Source organism: Cololabis saira, chromosome 13, assembly GCF_033807715.1.
Source record: "Cololabis saira isolate AMF1-May2022 chromosome 13, fColSai1.1, whole genome shotgun sequence".
NCBI classification, from domain to species: Eukaryota; Metazoa; Chordata; class Actinopteri; order Beloniformes; family Belonidae; genus Cololabis; species Cololabis saira.
Genome location: NC_084599.1, coordinates 33130273 through 33156030, shown reverse-complemented (window position 1 = coordinate 33156030; position 25758 = coordinate 33130273). Strand labels below are relative to the sequence as shown.

At 39.8% G+C, this 25758-nt stretch overlaps 1 protein-coding gene across 3 annotated transcripts in view; it reads left to right on the top strand.

The window, feature by feature from the left end:
* The window catches only part of kank4 (KN motif and ankyrin repeat domains 4), a 100278-nt gene that overhangs the window by 37213 nt on the left and 37307 nt on the right, over positions 1–25758 (top strand). The window contains exon 1 of one of the 3 annotated variants that reach the window (XM_061738706.1): positions 22572–22784. The exons of the other annotated variants lie outside the window; for them this stretch is intronic. The gene's annotated coding sequence lies outside the window, so the exon portion shown is untranslated. Of the gene's footprint in view, positions 1–22571; positions 22785–25758 lie in introns of those variants that run through there. 3 annotated transcript variants of the gene reach the window in all.

The window sequence follows — 25758 nt, the reverse complement described above, 5'->3', positions numbered from 1 at the left end:
TCATTATGCCGCATCATCGCTGAAGCAGCATCGTGCCCCTGCCTGCTACCTTTCTCCAATTATGTAAAGCAGCAACGAAATGCATGACGCATCTTCGGCTTCAATTCATAACGCGTTTTGTCATTCACGTAGCTTCATCTGTTTTGCCCATCTTTTCTAAACATCTGAATTGCCTTAGAGCGATGAGCCTTTTGCTTTCGGAGTCCTCCGTGCTGCACGACAAAAGTTTAAATGAGCTCCCTTCGGGCAAAACCGCAATGTGTTTTCCTCTATTTGGTTTTTGTGGCAGCGGTGATTGTGTGCGAGTCCGTAGCTGGTTGATTGATTGTCCCTGCCCCAGCTGTGGCACGTCTGCACAAATTCATGCGAAAAACCCGAAGGTAGTGGCCTCATTTATACCAAACCATCACAGCTCCGGTCTTGGGCACCAAAGGCCGACTCCAGTGAGCGGACTTGAGGGGAGGAGAACATACCAAGCCAGTAAATATTTTCATTGTGTTGAGGAGACATTTCTGCTTGATTTACAGACGTCTCAGCCCATCAAGCTCACCCCGGCTACAAGGAAGCTGCAGCCCGTTAGCTCCCTTTTCAAACTGCTCGTCTGTCAACAACAGACAAGATGACAGCAGCAAAAACCTAAAGCACAAAATACTCCTTTCAGAGAACTATGATGGAAATCAAAGAAGGCTAACTTTGCACTGCCTGTGTTGAAAGATATCCTTGAGTTTTCCAGCAGGGCAGAGGCATGACAGCAACCATGTAAGTAAAAAAAAACCAAGAAGAAGAAATGCTAGTCTCAACCTACAATTTCATGAAGAGTTTCAACATCTCAGAGCGCTCGTATCACTTCTGAATCTCCTCCCTTGCCCCTGAAGTGATCCTAAATACATGCATCTCAACAGAGAGCGATCTATTTCAGGAAGCTGGTAATTTGGGAAGCTTTGAAAACAAAACGTTGGTGGAAAAGAAGTCTTTTCATTTTGTATGTCTGCTCCATTTCAGCAGAAGTTCAGGAGGAAAAAAAATGAAAAAAATTCCTAGCTTTAACTCCAGATGAAAAATCATAAATGGAGCATGTTCTTAAACTTAAAAATCAGGGCCATCATGCGCATATAATCCAATCTTAAACAGTAAGTGATTGTGTGCGTGGACTCATATTCTAGGTTCATCATGTGTGCAGCCTCACGCTGACCTTTGACCTCTGCTCTTGCGCTTCGTATCCTCACTTCCTGTGCTTTGTGAATGCGTGTGTATTCTCCAGGTGATTAATGTGCGTGTGGGTGTTCCACGTGTTTATATTCCTACTGGACTGAGTTATATTTATCCTGACAAATAGATGAGACACTGCAAACCTTTCAACCTCACCCTTAAAACCGTTATTTCTTGCCTCTTTATGTTGCTGTCACTTCTGGCTTGCTGTTCTTGCGTAATTCTGCTCAGACGTCTCCTCTCCCCCAGATTGTACAACTAATCTTTAAAGGAAAAGATTCCAGTGTTAAAAAAAAAAATATATATATATATATATATATATATATATATATATATACACACACACACACACACAGTGGATCAAAAAAGTATTTAGTTAGACACCAGTTGTGCAAGTTCTCCCACTTAAAAAGATGAAGCGTGTAATTTTCATCATAGGTACATTTACAACTATGAGAGACAGAATGGAGGGAAAGAATCCAGGAAATCACATTGTAGTATTGTATTGTTGTATTGTTTTTACTGAATTAATTGGTAAATTCCTTGGTAAAACAAGTATTTGGTCACCTACAAACAAGCAAGATTTCTGGCTTTCACAGAACTGTAACTTCTTCTTGAAGAGGCTCCTCTGTCCTCCACTCGTTACCTGTATTAATGGCACCTGTTCTAACTCGTTATCAGTATAACAGACACCTGTCCATAACCTCAAACAGTCACACTCCAAACTGCACTATGGCCAAGACCAAAGAGATGTCAAAGGATGTGAGAAAACAAAATGGTGTATATATATATATATATATATATATATATATATATATATATATATATATATATATACATATACACACGTAACTGACGTTTGCATAGAGTAACTGACGTTTGCAATAAATATATATATATATATATATATATATATATATATATATATATATATATATATATATATATATATATATTTATATTTATATATTTTGTGTGTGTGTCTGTGTGATTAATATATAAGGCTTTTCTTTAAGTGGCATTTGTTCAAACTTAATATTTCAGGGTCAGCGAGGATGCTCAGAATAAAATAATCAAAATAAGTCAAGGAAGCAGAGTTTTACCAGAGTACCAATAAACCACAGAAAAACAGTGCCATTATTAGCATTTACAATGTTTTTACATCTTTTAACTGAAAGAGGCGTGACCAGTGTTTGGCGTGTCCACGTTCGTCACCCATGCACGTGTAAACTGCATGGGTGAGACATTCAACAGGGTGGGATCATGTTACCAATATAAACCGAGATTAGTGAAGCACAAAGGGGCTGACACCAGCAACGTCATAAGACACAGAATCAACTCAAAGCAGTGCGTTTTATTTTACTGCTTTAGCAAAGCTGCTACGTCAGGGGTGTCCAAAGTCGGTCCTCGAGGGCCGGTGTCCTGCATGTTTAAGATATGTCCCTTTTTTTAGCAAACCGTGATACAAAGAGCTTGGTCATCAACAGAACTTTCCAGACTATCCAGACTTTGATGGCAACGACTAATTAATTAGAATCAGGTGTGTTGATGCAGGGAAACAACTAAAACATGCAGGACACCGGCCCTCGAGGACCGACTTTGGACACCCCTGTGCTACGTTGTCATCCCCTGCCTCCCAGCTCCGACTGGCTCAGCTCAGTCTCGTCAACTAAATGAATAACCACTCGTTAAAGAAAATAAATCTCTGGTTCCAAACTGGAAATAATGAATCACTTTTAATTTCCAACATTAAAAATTCATTTAAAACCCTAGAAGAAATGCCGTGCAGGCTGCACCTACAGCTTCAATGGTAGAAATGCATAGTTTGTTAGATCATGTGTTTTATACTAAATTTGGGAGCAAATATAGGCTCATGGGATACTTTCACTTTCCCCTTTCTGTGACTTTTAATTCAACTAATTTTAACTCTAAAAGGAGAGTAAAATTATTTGATGTTGATTTTCTTGTATAAAAACTGCATTACAAACTGATTTAAAGAGAGCTGCCAGAATTCTCAATTATGTTCTGATTGCGTCACTTCCCGTTCACATGAGTTCATTTAGGATCATCATCACAGAAAGTTCATTTTTCCATCTTCCCTGCTACCTGCTTAACCTTCTTTTTAAAAATTCAAGCAATTTTTCAAGAGACCAATGGAAATTATACTATCTACACATCAATATAGCAAGTAACTATAGATGTAAATATCGGTATGGATACACAGTATCACCATCAATAATCCTAACAGTATCCATCTCTGGAGTTACGAGATCACAATTGTCCATGTGATTTTTACTCTTTAGACCATTATTGATATAAATTCACTTTTTGTGTCCTTGCCAACAGATTATTCATATTCCGATATATGTTAAAACTTTTCAGTTCAACGGTAAACTGATTTTCACCTTTGATGAGAATATCCAGACATTCACTGATCTCTCTCTTCAAATGGTCAACTCTAAATCTCATGCACTATGTATTTGACCATGAAAGTGTCAGATAGTCGGCCAGATGTGTGCAATAACTCATGCAGCATCAGGAAGCCCATCTCACTGTTTTCTTGCTTACAAGTTTGGTGCCAACTTTATGCTGCGAGTTAATGAGATTTCCTCAGCGACAGTAGTGAGAGTACGTTCTTAGCATCTGTCAGACGTCTCAACTGAGCAACGTTTTTTCATCATCCTCATCCTGAGCAAAAACAATTATTGATATGCAAGCTGGAATACCGCGGAAATACCAGATGTGTCTTCCTGTTAAAGGGGAGTTTTTTCTTTCCACAGTCGCCTGGTGCCTTGCTCAGGACAGGGGATTGTATTGAAGAAACGTTTTTATGCAATCTGTTAGTTTCCTTTGCAAAGCAATACTTTTCATTGTTATTTAATTGACTTTGTATTAATCAAACTACTTTGACCTGTATTGTTGAAGTACCCTGAGATGACATTAATCATGATTTGTTACTATGTAAATAAAGCTGACTTTAATTAAATTGAACTGGAAGCATATTTTTGCTTATATTTTGTTGCCAGACATAAACAGTAAGTTACTAATGCAAGTTACAGAGACCGTATTGGTTAAAGCTGCATGTTTATTTTTAACACGTTTGCTGGTATTTGCTGGTTAACCAGCCTACTGTATCAGACTACACATTGTTTTTTGAATAATTGTAATATCCTTTTGAAGATTTTCACCACGCTATCCAGCACAGACCTTAATAGATTTCAAATGTGCATCAATTAACTTCACACTGACATGAGAAACGTTTGCAATGTTTCTTGCTGATTTCTGATTATGGTTTGCAATTTGTGTTCATTTTTAGTGTATTTAGTTGTAACATAACCATCATAGTATGTAATTAAGCATTACTCTCATCACTGGAGGCAATTATTTTTGTTCTGTGAAAATAAACATTTATACGTGCGGTTGTTTGCTGATAAAAAAAGAGTGAAAGGATGAGAAATTAACACTGGTAAACCCCTTTTTTGTACTGCTTTATTTCCCTTTGATTTGTGGGGCAAAGAGAGGTTTCATTTATTTCTCCTTAGTGCATGAAATGATGGTATTTTGGCGACCCTTTCTGCCTGACAAAGACTTTTAAAGACTATTCAGACAAACTCATATATTTGCAGGATCTTAAAAGCTTTTTCCAACCTTTTTTCGTCGTTATCCATTCTCCCAGTTAACAGATGGGTTAGTTTTGGAATCAACTCTTGACGCGCATGGTGTTGCAGAGGTATTGATCAATATTTATCTTCTCTGCGTAGCTGTTAGCAGCTGATAAGTCCCTAAAAGGCTGGATCCAATTTAATACAGCCTCTCTGTGGTTCAATAGAGTAAAAATGTGGTGAGCCTTTAATGCCTCCAATGGGTCAGAAACACCTAAAAATAATTTGAATGTAAAGCAAGCGCTATAAGTAGTTTAAATGCTTACCTGTAGCGGACGAGAAAGGAGAGTTTACAGTCAGTAGCGAGTTTATGAAGATGGAATAAAAGATTAAAGATCACAGAGGGACAAGCTGAAGACACAGAAGGAGGCATTAAACACAAGACAAAACTACTGCACTGGCAATACAAATTCTTTATTAACCCCTAAAGGAAAATGATACGTTGCAGTTACCATAAGTGTCTTGTCTCTTGCTTTTTATATTCATGTTGAGAGAAATGTTTATCTTACAACAGTGATTGAGCTGTGAGTGTGCACCATTACCGTGCCGGTGATTGCACAGGTAGTAGATGGAGCCTGAGCTGCACATATGTCAGATCCAAAAGCAGCATTTAATGCATCTTGACCGAATATCAGACACCAACACGACAGGGTTGTTTAGAAGTAACACCGCAGTCTTAAATCTATGACTAAAGTCACTGACGCTGCTACATATATTTCATTCCAGGCTGTATATTAGCCAGCAAAGGACTGCTAGTTCTTTTCTTCCCTGTGGCACATTTATCCATTTAACAAGGAATAAACCTTGGTCGCTCGGACAGATCGTGGTTGTTTTAAAGTAATGCCTCCTTCAGTCAGCAAATGTGTTTCCCTCCCTTTCAGAGATGCACTCTTCTCTCGTCACTCCAGCTGACTTATGTGCTGGTGAAAAGCAAACTCGTCTTCTTCTTCCTCTTCTTCTTCACCAGCAATTCATGAACTAGCACCACCTGTGCCACTGCAGTGACTGATTCTGAAAGACACCATAGATCCACAGAGGTATTATCATTTATTAAAGCTGATTGGACCTCAGCTGGGAGGGCGTGTGACTGTAGCGGTCACAAAACTCCACTACTTCCATAACATCTGAGAGGCATGAAGATGCAGCCCAGAGAGGGATTCAATTAATGTTAACAAATATATAAAGAACTTCTTCAGTGCTGTATTACTATGCAAGAGCTTGTTCCAATCAAATAGAAGCTAAGAAACTGAATATGATGCAGAGCAGGAACGCAGAGTAAGAGCAGTAACTAGTACTTGTCAAGGAACCAGGGAGATAGGTTCAGACTTGGCCTTCATTAAAAGCACATGCGATATGAAGAACCTTTTATAAACTATTCACCAGATGTCATTAGTTGGCAAAAGCTTGACATTTGTTGCATGTTTTATGCAGAATTATCTTTCTCTTCTGCTATAAACCTCACCAACCACCTATAAAGTCTTAAGTGTGCTCTAAGGTCCTTTTCAAGCGTTGCAGTAAAATGCTTCTTGAGAAATCGGATCAAGTGTCTAGTGCTTGGTGCCTATGCTCACATTTTGCAGTCATAATTTGTACCCAAATGCATCCTGACTGATCAGATTTGACCATCCTGCTTTATTTTTGCATAGAAACACCTAATGGGTAGTGTTTCACTTAAAACAACTGGATGCAACTCACAGAAAAAGCAAAAGAAGAAACCTAAAATTGCTATAACGTTTTTTTTTCCTCCAAACTTTAATGATCAAATGACATGTACAATACAGTTAATAGTGTATACGAAAAAGGAAAGATACGACCCATACTTATTATCAATAGCTAAATGCAGATCCCATTATTTAAAAGGAGTAAAAACATTCAAACGTGACTTTGACACCTACCCATGTTTCCAATGTGACCTAGGAATAATCCGACACTGCTGGTCTAAAGTTTGAGGCTGAAGGCAAAAGCAGTGGAATAAATTTAACTTCACTACTTTTTTTCTTTAGAGTCCCTCTAAGACCGCACTATTTCCATTTCATTTTCTATACCCATTTAATCGTGTGCAGGGTCACAGGGGTCTGCCAGAGCCAATCCCAGCTCATTACACCCTTGACAGGTCGCCAATCTATCACAGGGCCACATATATAGACAAACCATGCATGCTCGCACTCACACCTACGGGCAATTTAGGATGATCAATCAACCTAACATCCATGTTTTTTGGACTGTGGGAGGCAGCCGGGGTACCGACAGAGAGAACATGCAAACTCCACACAGAAAGACCCCCGCCGGGTCTGGGAGTTGAACCGGGAACCTTCTTGCTGTGAGGCAACAGTGTTAACCACTAAACCTGCCCCACTGTTTTATTTGTTTAATTCTAAGAAATCAACCATCCATCCATTATCTATACCCGCTTTATCCTTTGCAGGGTCACAGTCAGTACTGGAGTTGAGGGGGGATGAGGGGAGACGGCATCCCCCCTGAAATAAAAACGGTCAAAATCATCCCCCCTGTAAAACTGCCACCCCCTCTTTCCATCCCTTATTTCATTTCATCAATTAATTATTACTGCTATTTCAACATTTAGAGTCATCACCAGAAAAATAACTTATTTGACAATTTTCACCTGTTTCAAGTAAATTTTCGCTTGAAATAAGTAGGAAAATCTGCCAGTGGGACAAGATTTATCTTCTCATTACAATCAAAAAAATCTTGTTCCACTGGCAGATTTTTCTACTTATTTTAAGTGAAAATCTACCTGAAACAGGTGAAAATTGTTGTTTTTTCCAGTGATGAGTCTTGTTTTAAGTGTAATAAGATTTTTTTACTAAAATGAGACATTTTAACTAGAAATAAGACAAATATTCTTGTTAAGATTTTGAGTTTTTGCAGTGATCCATTTTACTTATCCTGTGAAGGACAGAGTCATATTGATAAGTTCAGAAAACGGTTTTTTATTGTTGTGTTTTGATGTATTTGATGTAAGCCCAGTGGATATTTAAATCTTACAGAAGGCTGCATTTAACTGCTGCTATGTCATTCCTGCAGTATTTCTGCAGGTGTTTTGGTCAGTGCTATTATTTGTAATACATTATATTATTTGTAATCAGCACAAATTATCTGTCCCCATATGATAAAATCCACCATCCCCCCTGATTTTTTTTTACAACTCGAGTACTGGTCACGGGGGTCTGCTGGATCCCAGCTCATTTTCAGGCGAGACGCAGGTTCACCCTGGACAGGTCGCCAGTCCATCGCAGTTCTAAGAAATAATGTTTCATCTTATTTGGAAAAAATAATGTATGAAATCTTATCAAAGATGATAACCTACTGTACATGTTTGTGTATGATTATTCTTCTTCAGGCTTCTATCTAAAAGAAAATACATGTTTACGATAGCCTGGCATGTTAATGGCCAACCACACAAATAGTCACAAATCATGTCACAAATGTTGACCTTTTTTGTGTTTGCTTTGTCATTTAGACATGCTGGCAGTTCATAAATATGTGAAAGTATGCACTTTAACAGTTTTATGAATTGGAATTTCATGTTACTTACCTCTACCCCGTTCACACCCTGGTTATGGCAGTGATACATTATTTCTGTTAGACAGTGAAAGACAGAATGAGGTAAGTAGAGCAGAGGTTGGCTGTGGTGACATGCTGTTTTGATACATGTGGGGGGTGATGGCACTTTGGGAGTCAGCCACACTGGATCAGGTTGGTTCAAATGATATCACCATTGATCAACTCCACATGCCCCAGATACCCAGCATCCTTTCATTAGTGCACATAATTGTTTGTATCTGTGTGAAGGTTGTCAGAAGTCACTGAAAATGCTCTTGGTGCATGATCAAATGCAATTAAAGCCCCTGGTTAATTAAAATGCTTTCACAAACATGATCAGAGACACAAAAGTGTAGGGAAGCAACCAATCCCTCACACAAATTAATAAGGAACACGTGTTCAAAAGCCCTATTGAATTTCTCAAGACAATAATACACACACAAGCTAAACAGCATCACCTGGCAACAACACAGGGTGAAATAGACCTGGTTTAGTAATTTTTTTTGCATAAGACAAAATAAAAAAAAGATTGCATTCATCTCATCATTTTGTGACACAAAGCATTCAGGAAACTCAATATTTCTTAATTGTGCTCTGGATGAAAGTGACAGTAGTTTTTGTGACTTTAGAACAGTGGTTCCCAACCTTTTTTCCTTGGAGCCCCCCCTTGGAGACCCGTACGTACTAGCAGCAAAAGAGTAAATTTATTCGTTACAAACCTTTAATGGAAAAAAAGGACCATTAATTATGTTTTTTTTAATACATTTCTCTTTGGTTTACCCTGTATACATATGACTTTGTTTTTATCACCTTCATTTTGTGTTACCAATGTATAAAATATGCACAAAAAATAATTGCAAGGACATAAAAATATTTCAGAAAAATGTCTCTTTTGAATATGAGAGCAATTTTTTTTTTTTTTTACATTTTTCCTTTAACAACCTGTCGGAGTAGTAGTATGATTAAATGTTGAATAATGATATAATAATACGTTTTTATCCTGATAAGTAACTTAGTATTTTAAAATGACCAAAATATTTCTAAGTGGGTTTATACAGACTTGGATTACTGTATTCCATTAGGTGTGTTATTATGATTTTTTATCTATTTAACATGTGCAAATATAATTTGCCCCCCCCAGAGATCTCTGGCGCCCCCCCAGGGGGGGCCCGGACCCCAGGTTGGGAACCACTGCTTTAGAATATTCCTTCTTAAATTTCCCTTTGGGGATCAATAAAGTATCCATCTATCTATCTCTATATTGCCATCACACTCAAACTCGAAGGGATATTTCCTAACCTTGTCCTCCTCCTCATTTTCTCTGCACATTTCTTCTGCCAGCTTCACTCCGGTGTTTTCAATGATCTTCCTAGAGTACCGAGACAAGTGATAGAAAAAGCAAGGGAAGGCATGAAATGGCAGACAGGTGAACGGTGCAGGAGGGTGAAGAAATGAAAGGGTTTAACCCTGACTTGCTGTTTAATAGCCGTGGGCTGCTGTCTCTCTACAATGCCATTAAACTTCTCCACTTTGGTTGCACTTCATCCTCCAGATTAGTTTGACACTTGGGCTTTTTTAAGATAAGGAACCACGGAGAGTGTCAGGAAAGATAAGAGAGCGGTTGTGACACACAAAAAGGGCTGCGAGTCAAACTTGAACAGTTCAAGTGTACGGTAGGAAGCTCAGCAAGCTAAGACACCAGCATTACCTCCCTCTACATTCATCTTGCTCAAGTTCCCCCTAATCTTTATTAAACAGTTCTCCACCCCCTCCTTTCTTTCTTCTCCCCATAAAGATAAAACAAACAAAGAACAAAAAAAAAAACACAAAAAAACAATGAGTGCATGTAAAACGCCGGAGACATTCTCCTTGTTTACATATAACTGGAATTAGACCAAGAACAAAATTCCCACACAAGACAGTTTATTTATCTAAAGACATAATTTCCATTATTATCAGCAATTATTCAAACCCCTGAGGTAATCCTCAACATGTGGCCCCAGATTATAAAGATTGAAAGCATTTTGTTTGGTTTTTAAGATATATGAATGTTTTATCTTGCGGTTTTCTCTTTTAACTCGAAGCAAAAACATTGCATTCACTGGGAGGACTCCCTCGGGGCAGATAAAGGGGGTTCTGCTTCGTAGGAGTAGTAGTCAGTGGTCTGGACTGTTGCTTGCACTGAGATGAGTTGATGTTTTCATGACTATTTTTTTGTTTTAAAGCCGTACATTTATGTCTGGCTTCTGTAAGCCCTTTTGACGGTTGTCGTAAATTTTTTTTGCCACTTATAGTACTCTCACAGCATGTAAAACAGCCGACTAGATTAAGCCACTTTAGCATCAACACACTTGTGCCCCACAATAATGCATTACCCATTCACCCGTTTCCACATGTGGAAGGAGAGATTCCTGGGAATTGTTCAGACAAGGTTGTAACCTCATGTAGCTTCTTGTTGGAATCAAACAGCCTTTGTTTAGACGGTTGACGTAGCTTGTAGACAAACGCCGCTGTTCATCAGGCCGGCAGAGAGGGAGGGCATGCAACTTTGTCTTTTTTTCTCTCTCTATGGGCCTTGGTAACATTTTATTTACCACTACTTTTATCGTTTTAGTAATATTTGCAGAAAATTGAGCAACTATTTATTGTAGAGTACTGTAAATGGAATGTTTACCTGTTGTGGCACAAGTAAAAATCTGCTTTGTCACACTGAGAACCAAAAAAAATCATATGAAAACCTTAAAATGCAATCAATCCTGCGACAGATCACTATGAAAATAAACAAAAATGGTCGATTCAAGACATAAAGGAGGCAGCATCTTTGCTTTCTGTGGCACTCCAAGTGAGAAGGGTGTTGGAAATGGTTGAAGTCTGTCTTGCGTCGGTTTAGTTAAGACCCCGTCCACACGTAGCCGGGTATTTTTAAAAACGAATATTTCCCTCCTCCGTTTATAAAAAAATTTGCATCCACACGTAACCGAAGATCTGCGTTTTCGACCACTTCATAAGCATTCTAACCTGTAGATCATCTGCAGCTCCCGGGGAAGCTGCACCTCCGCGGCTCCGCGTCTCTGCGGGCTCTGCGGAGCCGCGGGCCCTACACCTAGGGTGCGCGTCGCCGCGTACCCTACGGTGTAGGGTACGGCGGAGCCTCTGTGTCGGTGTAACGCAGTAAGTGGTGGTCAAGAGCAGAGACCATTTATTTAATAAATAGCTTGGAGAACAGATGCTGGATCTTCTGTAGTTAACAAAAGGCGCACGTCAGAGCAGATTTGTTGTTGTTTTGGCGCATAATGTGACGTTCGAAAACGCAAATCTCCGGTTATGTGTGTCCACACGCATCTACATAAACGGAGTTTTCAAAAATCTTCACTTTGCCCGGAGTTTTTTTAAACCTTCGTTTATTTGCGTTTTCGTGTGGATGACGGGTCAAAACGGAGGAAAATATCTCCGGTTTAGCAGATACCCGCAGATATCCGGCTACGTGTGGACGGGGTCTAAAGGGCGGTATTTTGTCCACCAAACACAAGCCTTTGACAGACGTAACCTTACTCGTCAGCCAGATCTTAAAGAGTTAAAAACAGTAAAACAGATTCAAATAGTGAAAATCACCGCACTGATGCAGGACTGAACTAAAACTCAGGCCTGCGTTTTAGCCATGTCTCCAACCCACCTTGTGGACATGAACACTTCTTTATCTCACTTCCTGTGTGCTTATATTCACAATTGTCAGTTTGGAAGTTAATGGTCACCTTTCTTAATTTGCAAAAATAAGTCATTGTCATTGATCAATACTGCTCACAGTAGCCCAATATTAACACTTTACAAGGTTAGACAAAAGTCAACCAAGACTTTACAAAAATAGGGAAGAAAAAAATCAATAATTGTGAGAAATCCCTTCTTATTATTTCATGATGTATCATCATAATGTACCAGGTGGGTGGTTTGGCGATTGTTAAAAAATAACCACGAGGGGTAAAAGGCCTGTTGAATTATTGTCAAGGGCTGTTTTAAAAGCTCCATACTATACTATTAGTGCGTATTGGGTTTAATGTAGCATAAAGTATGCAGTAATAAGTACTCGGATGATTTGCTACTTCCAGGAACATTTCATATGTTCAACCGAGCAGTCTAGATCGCTCACTGCATCCAACAATGCAATGTGCTGCATCAGTGGAAAAGACCCTTTGTGCTATAGTATATACCGCCAGGCCAGGATTATACACTGTATACTATATAGCAAGAACAGTGCGTAGCTTGTGGTTTACACAAATGGTCGAGGTCTTTTGGGGGGGTCTTAAGAGAATCTAGCAGAGATTTTGCAAATTGGCACCAAGGCTCACATAACTGAGCAGGGCATCCACTAAAACTAGCTAGCAGTCTGATCCGGACACCTTCCACAGACCAAACTGTCCCGGTCACAATACTCAGTACGTTTACATGCACTAACAGAAATTCGAATTGTTGCCTTAATCTGACTGATATCGAATTTTTAAAGCCATGTATACGCCTTAGTCAGACTGTAGTCAAACCGAACTGAAGCTCTTGAGATCAAGTTTTTAGTGCCAATTAATGCGTCCTAATCCGAGTTATTCCTGCATGTATACCAACCCACGCTTAGCCGAGCTACTGGCGCCCCAGGACCCCTCCTTCTGGAAGTGATAAGGCATCACAACAACACGGTAACAGAAGAAGTAGAGGGAGACTTTGCTGCATCTTACCTGCGACATGATCAGCTTAGTATGTACGACATTTACAGAGCTGCTGCATCGTTAGAGTCCATATTTTCACATGTTTTTGTCCTCCTTCACGCTTGATTACTAATTGTACTGGAAGAATGCCAATACGAAAGTACGTGTGGGGACACCTAGCGTCGCGGAGTCGAACGCAACTCACTCAATAATTGATTGTCTTCTCGCGCATGTATACTCAGATTTCTCTGAAACTCCAGTTTAATCCTTAGATAGACTGTTGCCAATAGCTTGATTTACTGTGGATGTGCATGTAACTGCACTGACTCAATCCAAATTGCTCCTGGTAGCACGCCCGGTCCCACACATGGCAGCTTCACTACCACTCAGGTGAGCGCGAAAGAGAACCTTGTTGTAGTCAATACATCAGCTAAAATCTAAATTTAATCAGCTTTATATGTATCTGTGTCCCATTACTAACCGCGTGGTGAAGATGTTCAAAGCAGGTCCGATCCCGACTGTGAGTTTGACTCATGCTTAAGGCTTCAGTGTCTTCAGAGGAGACTCGTGGTTATGAACACAAACGAAAAGAAATAGAAAAAGAAATATTCAAGATGTACTGCGCCTCTTCAAACATCATCAAATGTAAAAGAAAAAAAAGCAAGTCTGCGTCCTCCGTGCTCTGCGGCTGTGGTTTCTCACATGTAGAGAGTGTAAGTGATGTTGGAGGCCTGTCTGCCGTCTCTGTAGGCCTTCTCCCCCACAAGTCAGCAGAGTTCAGCCTCGCAGGAACAGGCTGTCTGTGGGAAGAGCAGCCAGATTATTTCTCAGCAGCATCTCACCCAAACTTTACTTCTTTTTTTCCACCCCTGTTTGACTTTCATAAGGGTTTGTGCTATTCTTTTTTTCTGCTGTTTTCTTTTTTTTTTTTTTTTTTTTACAATGTGGAGATTGTCTTAACATTACAAAGCAGCTTGTCATCACAGAAAGTCTGAAACAACACACAGACGAACAAAACAGAACAAGTTTCAAGTTTCAGTCTCACCAATTTTTCCCTGGAGACGACCTCATTCAAAGGAAACAGACAGATATATCACTGAATAAAAATCAATAAAGCCCGGTCATATTATGAATTGAGTTTTTAATTACATTATGTTACGCCTGATGGAAATGTTCAAGCTCAAAACTTTTCCAAACCACAGTTATGACCGCTGCCACAAATCATCTCCATGCAGTGCACTGAACCAGCAAGAAATAAAATAGATTTTCTTTTTTTGGTTTGTTGTTTATTGATTTGGTCTAAACTGAGCAGATAACGGCTATCTTGCTCAGGTAACACTTCAGTGAAGGCTTGTAGTGCTTTCATTGTGACAATTAATAACGATTAGTAAGTGTCTGGCTGTGCTTTACAGATATATTTACGTCTCCTCCAGCTCGGCTCAGTTGTTTACACTGTTTAGATGCTGGAAAATGTTGAAGCCTACGTTGGACGGTGACACGGATGCTACTTTGGTGGGATTTTCGTTCAAAACAAGGCTTTCTGTGGCAGCTAGATCGGCACATTGTTATGTTTAGTGTGGATTGTGGTATTTTGGAAGTCTGATATGGAGCTAAAACAGTCTCATTATTGACAAATGCACAGGACAAGTTTTACAAATGTTTCTCCGCCAACTTGAAATATGAATCACTTTTCTAAGCGAACGCAGTTCAAACCATAGACATACATGTCTATGGTTTGAACAGCAGGTGTATCCGCCCCTTTAATCTGATTGGTTGCAGATCATTCCGTGTTAAAAAAAACGTACTTGTGGATCGAGTCACGTCAGAGGAGTCTCAAAAGTCACACGCAAATCCAGCGCAGCTCACAGACAAAAAAACGTTTGTAAATCAGGTTATATTTGTGTGTGCATCAAAAATACATTTGTATGTCTTGTCCTAGGCACGTGTGAATTGTTCTGTGCATGTGTGTATTTGCAAATCGGTCTGTGCATTTGTAAAACTTATCCTATGCATTTGTCAATTATGAGACTGTTCTAGCTCCATAGTCTGATGAGTCTTAGATGACATGAAACAATTGATATGTTTTAAGGATATTCAGAAAGAGCCACTTAGTACACACAGTACTGTAAGTTAAAATGAATAGGAAATAATAAAATCATATGGGTACCTTTGCTGTCGTACATTACAGAATCTGATGGAGAAAGAAAAACAGACAGTGTAAGAGGTCTAACATCCTTGTGCTTCTGGAAAAAAACAACCATGAGACCATCCATTTGACCTTTTATATACTAGAAGGCCACCGGACCAGAAAAGAGTGGCAGTTATGGGTTATAATCTAGTCATCTTTCTTTGAAACGCTTGCTGGTTTCTTGTATTCTTGTATTTTTTTCCACGCGCACACACCTATCCGAACACTTCAGATCTTTCCCACTTGTTGAGTGAGGTGGGCATTGCTCTGAACATGTAAACACTTGTTTCCCTGCCTGACAGTCTTATCAGTAACTCGCCTTCCTCAGGATGTCTGCCAGCTATAGGCCGGCAACACACACACACACACATACCAACACACACGTTTGCTGTGGAATATCCTGGTCATGGCTTCATATTACCCCCCCCCCCCACATAAAAAGAACCCAAACTGATTACCTCAACTGGCCTTATTTGTTTTAATAAGCTCTAATTGCTCTTTCCTTTTCAGATACATTGTTTCAGAAGTTTATCTCATACTTTACTTGTTAATGATGACATCATATATTATTGACTGACGGTTTCTGTTACAACTTTTACCAGCCAGCTGTAGAGACATTAATTTGGTGCCACATGGTGCTGCTTTGGTTATTGTTTCCTGTCATGAGGGGACAAAATAATTAACGCAGGTAATAACAGCTTTCTTAAGTAACAGAAGGTGCTAAGGCTAAGGCATGTTCCTAAAGACTCATGGGTTTTCTCAGCATGTCATTCCTGATCCATCTAATACCTTTGCCAACTGGTTCTAACAGGAAGACGCTCACAGTTGTTACTCGTTGTAATAGAGGTCTTTGACAAAACGCCATGTTTATTGTTATGTCACACTTGTGCGTAAATGCATCCAGATGACAAAGGGCTCTGTTTTTAAAGAAGCAAAACTCAAAACTGCAGTTTTATATAGTTGCATAGTCTGGAGCAAACTCAGCGCTCATGTACTTTGCCTTGATAGGAAATGTTGTCTCAAAGGAAACTGTAACTCTGACATCATAAGCTTTTTCCTTCCTCAGCCCTCACACATCTCCGTACTTCTTCATCGTCACCCCACCACTTACTCCGTACTAGACAACGAGAGGAGGTTTGTTTCACTAATATGATAAAACCAAAAACATCAAGACTCACAAAACGTCTTATTTGATCCTGACATTTGAAGTCTGCATGTGGATGTTGGGGTGGTGGAGTTTTTGAACAGAACGGGATTTGGTAGATGAGTCGTCATAGTAGAGATTGATATTTATCACCTCTTTTAACAGACTTCGAAGGTGTAACTGGAATAAACCGTGTAAATAACTGAAAATGAGCAGACATGCTGCTTCGGCTGATTGCCTGAACTGGCTTGCAGGGGCCACACTGGCTCAGTCCCTTCACCCTTCAAGCTCAGGTCCTCTGATGTAAATCCAGGATCCTGAGAGTTCTGTGCATTATTGCTAGTATTTTGTAGGACTGCTCTTATCTGGCAGAGAGCAGCGCTGTTAGAATATGTTGGAGCCACTTTCCCAGTTTGGAATCTACAGCACATTTTGCTCCCGTTTACTGTTTTCTTCACTTTGCCAATCCTCCACAGACTTTATCGGCCTGGATGCAGACATCCCACACGATCTTTGTTGTTTCATTCCCTACAACGTTTGGCAGTATCTCCCATTTAAATTTTTCTCACAAATGTCCCTGTACTCCAAACATTTGGGTGTGGCATGTTCACAATACTCTCCAGCTTCCTAAAACCCTCTAGTTCCCCTCTTTCACATTGGTTTTATATCGAGCCACACTTGAATCCCTGACTTGTTAAGCTTTTGAGTGCAAACATATACAACTTGCACTGAGGTTTTCAACCTTTCACTGATCGCATGATTGAAATTGCTTCATTTGCATTGGACCAACCTGAACTGTATCTGCAGGCTCTCACTGCTGCAATGTTTCTGTGCTCTGCAAAGCACTGCTACTGGCTTGAGAAATTCAGATTCACTGATCAGTCAGCTGTTAAAATGTCAACAGTCAGCGCTCCATTTCACTGTAACGATTTTTGGACTTTGAAAAACATTTAGCATGACTGCTGCGGGAAAATCGCTGCCATGCTCTTTCCTTCTTGCATTCACAAAGGAGCACACATTCCCCCAAAACACTCAGAAATTAAACTAGAAGAGGATGGAAATGAAAATTCACAAATAGTATTTGCTGGAAACACTTTGATGAAGTGGGTATGTTGAGTGTTTTTCTTGTGTCTGTGAATGCTTTCTTGGAAGGAATGCAAGAACAGAGGAGTGAAAGCAAAGAAAAAATGTTCACTTTTTTTTCCTGTGTTGCCGTTAATGTGCCCTGGTGCTGTTAGGTCAGTTACAGCTATATATGGACTTGAGTTTGATTCTGTGTGTACTTAAGTCACAGAATATGACTTCATTTACAGATACTGTACAACACACATGTAAGACACAGAAAAAGTGATGTAATGATTAAAGTGATTTAAATCAATTTGAAACAACATATTTCCTCTGTGCTGTAAATCCTTGCTTGATTAATGATCCTAATATAATGTTATGAAAAGATTCCCAAGCAGAACGTGATTTCATGTGTGAATAATTTCATGCTTTTCAAAAACCCTTGTAAAAACATTTTCTTTATGTAATTTTGAAACTCTAGATTTTATTCAACAAATTCCCCTCACAAGTCTTATCTGAGTTTCTGTTTCACTCCTCTAGAGTTTTTACCTTCATGTGGATCCAAGTGTGTGTGGGTGTGTTTCACTGGGGGTTGGAGGGTCAGCAGGCTTCCATCATTTGTTTTTGTTGTTTGTAATCCTGTGAAGCTTCTTTGTTGTATGAAACGTACAAATAGAATTTGACTGGTTGATCGACTTTCTTGTACAATATTGAGTTTTTATTGATTGTCTACAAAATTTTCATCATCCTTAAACATTTTATCACATTACATACATCCATATAAAAGCTATTATTTCAAATAAGTTGTGTAGTCACAAATGTTGTTGGCAGAAAAGCCTGCTTTTAAGATGAGACATTATGAAATCATAATAATAAGACTCCGCTGTGTGGCTAAAACATAACTGGCTTTTTTCTCATTCTTTTTTGTGCTCTTTTAGCTCATGTTGGGTTTTTTTTTTGGTCCTCAGTGAGGATTTTTTTTTTAAAAACAGCAAAAAACGAAACCTTTAATTCCCGAAGACTTCAAGCTGTGGGATGTAATGTTATACGAGATCTTTGCCAGCATAAACCTTCATGTTTTTGCTCACTAACATCCAGTCACACACACACAAACACGCACACGAACACACTGACTGCAAGCACCACATGGACAAGTGCGTGTTTCACAATTACACATCATGAATCTCAATCTGCTTTTATCCTAAACGTGTTTCGGTATTGCACAAAATTATTTTTTTATGGCACATAAACTGATTAGATGCAGTTTTTAAAAGAGTACAATAAAAACGGTGTTAATTACCGCCCCCAGGGCTATAAAAGTAAACATTATTTGCAATTAAGGAAGTACAGCATTTTTTAAATAATTTCTCTGTAACTCCCACGGTTGTGAAAACATGCTATATATGATCTCTGTGTACTTATAAGCTGTCGTGTGCAGCAGTTTAGTTTTTATTCTCATTTATTTTATACAACCAGGCACATTATGACACCCCACATTTGCAGAATCCTGGGGTGCCATACTTTGGATAACACTGTCAATGTTATCGCATATCAATGTTTTTGAATGAGCTCAAACACAGAATGCACACTTTTTTTTACCTGCACTATAGCCTCCAAATGTATGTTGTTTTTCTAAATGTATACATCCTACATTATAACTACCTGTGAAGCAGAGAACTGGTCCACGCCATCAACTGTATTGTTGCATGCTACAAACCTATTTAAACCTGACAGCATACTTTGAATTATTTTCACCTCATGAGTTTGAGTAGTTGTTTTTAGGTGAGGATTTTAAACTGCCTGCATATGCAGGGATCGCTTTTTCAAGGTTAATAATTTATTTTTATGCTTTGAGCAATAATTAGGTCACAACAACAACTCGTGTTACGCATTTCAGCTGTGTTTTTCAGGTCACAGTGAGGCAACGGATTTAGTGAATGTGGTGGATCGTTTGGGAATGAAGAAACCAAACTATATTGATGTTTTGTCATCGAGACTAACGCCTAACGCAATGGCAACTCCTAGATCATGACAGGTCTTTTAAGTTTAACCTGCCTATCACCTTCTACTTTGCTATCATCCAGTCTGTTCTGTGCACTTCCATCACTGTCTGGTTTGGATCAGCAGGAAATGTACAGACTGCAACAGACGGTAAATCTGCAGAAAAAAAATAGTCAGGACCAACTCTCCCTCTCCCTCCATCCAGGACCTGTACCGTTCAGGGTCAGGAAATGGGTTAGGAACATTTCTTCAGACCCTTCACCCCCTGCACACAAACATTTCAAACTCCTCCCGTCTGCTGCAGAGTCCTGTGCACCGTCAGAGAGACAGTTTCTTCCCCCAGGCCGTCACTCTGCTGAACTTTCAGTAGTCATAGAGCGCTTAATATTTGTACATTATCTTCATTACTGTAACTACCGGTTCTGTCTTGTATAGCTTCTATATTTGGGCCGTCCATGTTAAAATGTCCAATTTCGTGGCATAAAAAAAATGTTACAACCTGGCATCGACAACGGTTTTGATCTCTGTAGCTTGATTTCATATCCTTGACAACTGTGTGGAGTTTTTTCTGTGTATTTATGTGTCCCCTCTGGCCATAAGCCAAAGCAGCAGTTGAACTGGCTGTCTGCCAGGGACGACTGCCGAATACCAACCGGTCTGTGACCGCGGGCAACACCGGGCCGAGCTGCGGATGGTTTAGGCTGCCCGCTCCAGTATGGCCACCTTTGACCGGTTAGCATCTTCTACTTGCAGTCTGAGCCGCTTCCTGATTGCAGCTTCAGCCCAATTTGCCGGTAGCTGACAAGCCAGAGGCAAATTGACAAGTGTTAATTTGCTACTTAATCGTTATGTGTGAACAACTCAAAGATGTTGGCCAGCACACACAGAGCATGCTCTGTCTAGCATGCTAAACACCTGGAGCTGTCAGTTAACTCCCCATCCTACCTAAAGCCATCGAGTGACGTCATGGTGATGAATGGCATCTCTGCTGCATGTTGGAGACGCTGTAAAACATTCAGCAGAATAAAGAAGAAGCAACATTCCTTTTTTTTTGGGGGGGGGGGGGGGGTCATTTTCAGAACATAATCGCATAAACATTAGCTCTGCCTATTTATCTCCTTGTTTTGTTTTCAAAAAGCAACTTACATATGCACTTCCTGTGTCACCTCGCAGGTGCATTTTGTTGGCAAAACACAGTTCGGAGACCAGTTTGGAGACCAAGTGGCTGTCAGATGTTTTGTGTGCGTCAAAGTCGCTGATCAGTCCGGTAGTGTGAACACTACAATGACTGCAAGACTCCCACTCATGACAGCCAGTTGTGTAGTCTGAACAGCACAACAATCTGCCAGGACTGACGTCCGTGTGGTGTCAAGTTAATGGAAGTGAAGCTTCAGATTCACTTTACAACTGAACAGAAACACAATTATGATGGAGGATATTTGTCTAGGGCAGCACAGTGGCTTGGTGGCTAGCACTGTTGCCTCACAGTGAGAAGGTTCCTGGTTCAACTCCCTGGCCCCGGTCTTTCTGTGTGGAGTTTGCATGTTCTCCCCGTGCTTGCGTGGGTTCCCTCCGGGTACTCCAGCTTCCTCCCACAGTCCAAAAACATGCATATTAGGTTAATTAATGAGTCCGTAGGTGTGAGTGTGAGTGTGTCTGGTTGTTTGTACGTATGTGGCCCTGCGATGGACTGGATACCTGTCCAGGGTGAACCCCTGCCTCTCGCCTGAAAATGAGCTGGGATAGGCTCCAGCAGACCCCCGTGACCCTGCAAAGGATATAACTATTATAGAAAATGGATGGATCAATGGATATTTGTCTATTCTCCAATTTGAATGGATCTGGCACATTTTCTCTCGTCTTAGAGTCACACGGGTGTGTCTACCGCCTTCACCAAGATAGAGAGAAACTTAAACCTACAGACCTCCACACTTTGTTATCTTCACTAAATGCCATGTCATACTTAATTTTTTTATTTTTTATTTTGCATCAAAACACAAGATGGACAAAAAGTGCGTAACCTTGACAATAAAAAAAAGACCAGGGAGGAGTGAGAGTGTAAAGGTCCCGGGGGGTCTGAGGTCAGATTTGATCCCACCTGACAGGAGAAGGCTCATGGGCTCAGCAAGAGGGAAGTGTAACTGTTATAAACACTATTAAAGTTAGCTGTGATTCATGACGAAAGGGAAGTGCACATGAGCCGATTGGCTTTATTGATAATAATATTATTATTAATAATAATAATCATTATAGTAATAATAATAAAACCCCTAAACTTCTTGCAGTCGGTCTTGATTCAAATGAAACTTGACAACTTTGCCACAGATGCCACGAGTGAGTCAGGTGCTCTCTACATGCGAGCGCTCACATGGTATGTCGGTTTTAATGCTTGAACATGCTCTTTGCTTGATGCTATCCTTTTTTTTTTTCCCGCCTTAGACGTTTGCTTACATTTGCTTAGAGAGGATTTATCATTAGTGGGCAGAAATATTGGTGCAGGAGAGAGATAAGAGACAGAACCCATTAGCCTGGGCAGTTAGCCTATTTAACGGCAGTTAATTATTTACCTCATTTCCACTACAGAGCCAAGCGGGCTCACAGAGGTTTACTCATTTGACTGCCTTCTGTTTTTAAGCCAGTTAGCCCTAACTTGAGGGTTCGCTTATTAGGGATCTATGAAGATTGACTTCACCGTTCCTCAAGAGTCATTTATGATCCAGTATGGAGGTCTGGTCAAAGCTGGTCTCACGTGGCCCCGGTGGCTGCGCAGTAGGAGGTTGATTTTAAGTGGTCTAGTAATAATCAGAGTGATGCATGGTGGGAGTTCACTGTAGGACAGGTCTTGTGCCCACAGGCAAATGGTCAGACACTACCACACATGCACTTACTACACAGTAGTAGACAAGGCACACTATGCACACACATGAAGCCATCAGGTCATGTGCACATATGGACACACAATTGTTTTCACACTTACATTTGCTGCAGTATCAGCCCAGACGGTGGTTGTAGTGCGCCATCTTACTTGTGTGTTTGGTTGTAGTGGACAAGCTGGTAAGTCCCATTATATTGAAAACGCCGATAGCCCTTCTCTTCTCCTCTCCTCTGCTCTCCTCTCCCTGCATCATCTGCCACCATGTCAACCCTTTCCCACCCTTTCACCCTCCTTTTCTCTGTGTTTTTCTTTCTGTCTGTGCAGACAGGGTCAGTAGCTTTCACAGCAACAGCAAGGGCAGGAGGTGTGTGGAGCTCTATGGCAGGTGAGGAATAAATGTGACCCCTGCTGAATCTGTTAAATAACATCTTCTAATTTGTTTTTGTCTGTTTTTACTCTTCCTCTTTTACCGTCTTAGACATGTGCCCTCTTTCGGGAATGATTAACCTTCCTCATTTCTGTGTTTTCAACATTTCACTAATTCCTTTTTGTTTATCTCACAGAACTTATTTGTATTTCTTGTCCGTCATTGCTGTGGTTTCCGATTCTTTCTGGGTCTATTTTTACAGGGTAAAGGGTAGGTCACACGTGGTTGCCTAAGACTTGTGAGGAAGAGTGTGTGTGTGGTGTGTGCACAAGTATCATTTTTGTGGCTGCAGAAGTATAACCCTCACCACACAGCTTTGACTGCTGCTGACACATTACTGCATTCACTCACGATTCAGTGAAAGGAGGACTTAGTGTGGAAATCAGACAGCTGGTTGTTACAGGTGTGATTAGTGTAATCCCACTTGTGTATTTTTCTGGGTGGCCAAGTGGAACTATAGCACGAAGGTTGTGAACATACTAATATAAAAAGAGTGTGAATTTAGGTGTCGACTTACTCCCAACGGCAAACCTTCTCTACATAATGTGCTGATACCTTGAACTACCATTTATCCACTCTGTTCATGGCAGACCTTTTATCATTTTTATTCACTTTTATTATTTGCTTGCACTTGGTGTGTGCTTTTTTAAGGTATAATTAACAATATTATAGATTTCTGAAGAAAATGCATGTATGCTTTTGTCGTCTTTGTTCATATTCTGAGCAAAGGGACACACTATTGTTTATTGTGAGAGGGTTTGAACTTTTCTGTTGAAATGCTGTATCTGAACATATCAGGCAGATTCTGTTTGTGTAGCAATGCTGGAAAGTTTGCGAAAACCTTGAATGTGGCTATTACGATTTCTAACAAGTCCTGAAAGGTAAACAAAGAGGACCCAGAAGGCATACAATCAGGAAAACACTGCATTTAAGTGTAAGAAAATAATCTTAATGCTGAAACACGATAGTGGTAGTATCATTGTTGGAGCTGCTGAGACCAATCTTGCTCACCGGAATGAAAATTCTCAATAATACTAGTACATTTTTTAAATAATTTACTTTTTTTTTTTTTTACAAAATAAATCTTTGTATACATGTGTCCTTTAACCTGTAGTCAGTCGGATATTATGTGTTGCGAGATGACTGTAAGTGATCTTCTTTTTCTACAGCAAGGCACACCTTTTCCCTCCTCTCATACTTTCTATTTGTATTGTTTTTCTTTTTTATATTTATAGCACATGCCCCATCTCTAAAACCCGACTGTATGAACAGATTTAACTAATCCAGTCATTCTTTATCAAATTATTTCTCAAATGCATCCCTTTTCATTATTTTTACTTCTCTTTCTGTCATTTGCACCGTTTCCCTCCTATTCTCCTTGTCGTAACCTCCTCACATCCTTAACATTCATAACTGTTGATACAGTGAAATGACTCAGTGCTAATTACCTGCAGAACTTTCATTAACATCCGTAAGCGGAACTAGCCGTAATACTAACGGAGGTCCCACTGGAGGGAGTCGAATGTGTTCTGCAATAAATAATAGATGTGTCACTTCCTTTTTCCATAATGAAAGCAAGCAGCTGCTCCTCGTATTGGAATTCGGCTGTAGTGTTGCGTAAGGACGGCAGTCTGCAGAGGGAAGACAGAGAACAGAGAAATGGCAGAAAGCAACAGTTGCAGGGAAGGCGTGGCGGTGCTTATCTGTCCTCAGACAGTAGCAGGACAAAGGTGGTACAGTAGCAGTCAGGGACCGACCATTGCAGATAAAGTTAAAGTTAGTTATGTTTAACCAGTAGGGATGGGCGGTATGGACTAAAAAATTTATCACGATCATTTCTGGCATTTATCCCGATAACGATAAAAAAAATACCAATACAAAAACGTTATCAATGGGAATTTATCTTTCTTTCTTTCTTTCTTTCTTTCTTTCTTTCTTTCTTTCTTTCTTTCTTTCTTTCTTTCTTTCTTTCTTTCTTTCTTTCTTTCTTTCTTTCTTTCTTTCTTTCTTTCTTTCAGGCTCATTTCTTTCTTTCTTTCTTTCTTTCTTTCTTTCTTTCTTTCTTTCTTTCTTTCTTTCTTTCTTTCTTTCTTTCTTTCTTTCTTTCTTTCTTTCTTTCTTTCTTTCTTTCTTTCTTTCTTTCTTTCTTTCAGGCTCATTTCTTTCTTTCTTTCTTTCTTTCTTTCTTTCTTTTAGGCTCATTTCTTTCTTTCTTTTAGGCTCATTTCTTTCTTTCTTTCTTTCTTTCTTTCTTTCTTTCTTTCTTTCTTTCTTTCTTTCTTTCTTTCTTTCTTTCTTTCCTTCTTTCTTTCTTTCTTTCTTTCTTTTAGGCTCATTTCTTTCTTTCTTTCTTCTTCTTTCTTTCTTTCTTTTAGGCTCATTTCTTTCTTTTCTTTCTTTCTTTCTTTCTTTCTTTCTTTTAGGCTCATTTCTTTCTTTCTTTCTTTCTTCTTTCTTTCTTTCTTTCTTTCTTTCTTTTAGGCTCCTTTCTTTCTTTCTTTCTTTCTTTCAGGCCCATTTCTTTCTTTCTTTCTTTCTTTCTTTCTTTCTTTTAGGCTCATTTCTTTCTTTCTTTCTTTCTTTCTTTCTTTCTTTCTTTCTTTCACGCTCATATCTTTCTTTCTTTCTTTCTTTCTTTCATTTCCTTCCCTCCCTCCCTCCCTCCCTCCCTCCCTCCCTCCCTTTCTTCCTTCCTTCCTTCCTTCCTTCCTTCCTTCCTTCCTTCCTTCCTTCCTTCCTTCCTTCCTTCCTTCCTTCCTTCCTTCCTTCCTTCCTTCCTTCCTTCCTTCCTTCCTTCCTTCCTTCCTTCCTTCCGTCCTTCCTTCCTTCCTTCCTGTACGTTGTGCATCGATTTTGTGTGAAATCCGGTTTCACACAAAAACGTCACCAACGGGAATTTATCGTTTTTACCGCGAGATGACAAATTCTTACC